Consider the following 2,500-nt stretch of genomic DNA (forward strand, 5'->3'; position numbering starts at 1 on the left):
AAGGCCCCCCGACCCGCTTTGGCTGATCGGGGGGTTCCGGGAGCAAATTCTGGTGGGCGAGTACAGTGGATCCTAGATCGATCGAACAAGGTAACTTCGAAAACAAACTCCCGAATCTTTCCCAAACAGCTCTTCCATAGTTTTTCCAGTCCGCAGCAACGACTCAGGTTTGGATGGGCGAAATCACGACGGCAGCCACAAAAAAATGGATCTCCGACATCACACAACCCGACACACCTAAGTTTCGCGAGGCTCGGCCCCTCTTCCCCTTCGGATGTCCCCCTTCGGTACACCACCACATCATGCCATCCAGTCTGGAGCGTCGCCGACTCCCGTTGGCCAAGGTAGGGCCAACACAAGAGTAGCGGACGAACCAGTCATCTGGTCTTACCGGAGAAAGGGAGAGGTAGACTGCCACCACCAAACCCCACCCAAGCACACACCAGGCAGCAAAAAGCCATCATCCTAAAAGATGGTCCCACTTCACAAGACGAGGAGGTTCCCCGTCCTTCATTCCAACCCCAGGTGAGAACACACACACCCTTCTTTGCGATGGATAAAAGGCAAAAAGAGAGGGCAAAAAGCCAACGGCAAATTCCAACCAGACCCCCAGAGGCACACACCACAAAAAGTGAAGCCAGAGAGAGCCAGACAAAGAGAAGGATAGAGAGAGAGGGAGAGTTAGACCCCCGGAAGAGAATCATAGGTGCTGCGGCCTTTTTCGGGAATGTGACCAGGAAAGAGAGAAACCGACGAGGCCGATACACACATTAAAAAATGAAAAAGTAACCATCACCGCGAAGGATTTTCCTCAAAAGACAAATCAGCAAGAAGTATGTCCAATCCTGGGGCCCATCGCCCCTCCAAATTAATGGAGGGGTCGGATAGAAATTTATAGAAATGTTACTTTTGTGAAACCCCTAGCCGACGAGAGAACTCTCACCGGTTTCGAAGTTCCATTTTCACATTCCGACCTGGGATGTTATGACTCCTCGGCCCACACTGCGAACGCGTCCCACACCCCTCCAAGTTTATCAGGAATTTCACCTGAGCTTGCAATAGAGATCGAGCGCGGTGGCGGTCACAGTGGTGGTCGACCAGGCGGAGCTTGAACGGCCTCGGCAAACACTTCTCCCCACCCTCCCAAATGAATGAGAGAATGGCTTGACAATACCGAGGCCATCGCCCCCCGCCAAAAATGGTTACTAGCTCTTGGGACTCGCTGCGACGTTACGCGTATCGGCACAAGACCAACCCTCTTTTTCCAGTCGCCCGCGCACCAAAAAAAATTTTGGCAGCGGGACTCACAATCCTTGACAGCCAGCTCACCATATAATACTCGGCGACCCTCCGCGGGACCTCCTCAGAGGGTCGCGTCGCCGGGAAACTAACCCCCACTCCTCACTGATCCAAGGTAACACGCCAGAAGTATCCAGGTAACCCCAGTAGTATCCAGGTATCCCCCTGCGAACGTCGGTACTGGGCTCAAAGAAGGCAGCGAGCAGTCGGGACCCGTAGGCACCGAGCAACCGTCACCCCCTCACGACTTTTCCCGAGACGCTTCAGAGGAACCCTTCCCCACATAGTACTCTCTGTGGGATTCGGCAGGCCCCCGTCCTACTGCACTAAGGAAGTTCCGAGACACACTTTTTTTGTGGAAGACCACCCACCCTCCCTGTCCTGCCTGCTATCCCCGCCGCGACTCCTGGTCCCGGCCCTCCTCCCCGACTTCCTCCTTGTCCCGCTGCGAGTCCCGGACCTCCTCCCCACTACCTACTCCCGCCGCGAGTCCCAGTCCCGGCCTTCCTCCTCCTCCTCCTCTTCCCTAGTCCCGGCGCGAGTCCCGGACCTCCTCCCCACTTCCTAGTCCCGTCGCGAGTCCCGGACCTCCTCCCCTCTTCCTAGTCCCGGCGCGAGTCCCGGACCTCCTCCTTCTCTTCCTTGTCCTGCCGCGAGTCCCAGTCCCGTCGCGAGTCCCGGACTTCCTCCTTCTCTTCCTTGTCCCGCCGCGACTCCCTAGTCCCGTGGCGAGTCCCGGACTTCCTCCTCCTCTTCCTTGTCCCGCCGCGACTCCCTAGTCCCGTGCGCGAGTCCCGGACTTCCTCCTCCTCTTCCTTGTCCCGCCGCGACTCCCGAGTCCCAGTCCCGTCGCGAGTCCCGGACTTCCTCCTCCTCTTCCTTGTCCCGCCGCGACTCCCTCCCTAGTCCCGGCGCGAGTCCCCCGACTTCCTCCTCCTCTTCCTTGTCCCGCCGCGACTCCCTAGTCCCGGCGCGAGTCCCAGTCCCGTCGCGAGTCCCGGACTTCCTCCTCCTCTTCCTTGTCCCGCCGCGACTCCCTAGTCCCGGCGCGAGTCCCAGTCCCGTCGCGAGTCCCGGACTTCCTCCTCCTCTTCCTTGTCCCGCCGCGACTCCCTAGTCCCGGCGCGAGTCCCAGTCCCGTCGCGAGTCCCGGACTTCCTCCTCCTCTTCCTTGTCCCGCCGCGACTCCCTAGTCCCGGCG

Source organism: Physcomitrium patens, chromosome 26 (assembly GCF_059467195.1).
Source record: "Physcomitrium patens ecotype Gransden chromosome 26, ASM5946719v1, whole genome shotgun sequence".
NCBI lineage: Eukaryota > Viridiplantae > Streptophyta > Bryopsida > Funariales > Funariaceae > Physcomitrium > Physcomitrium patens.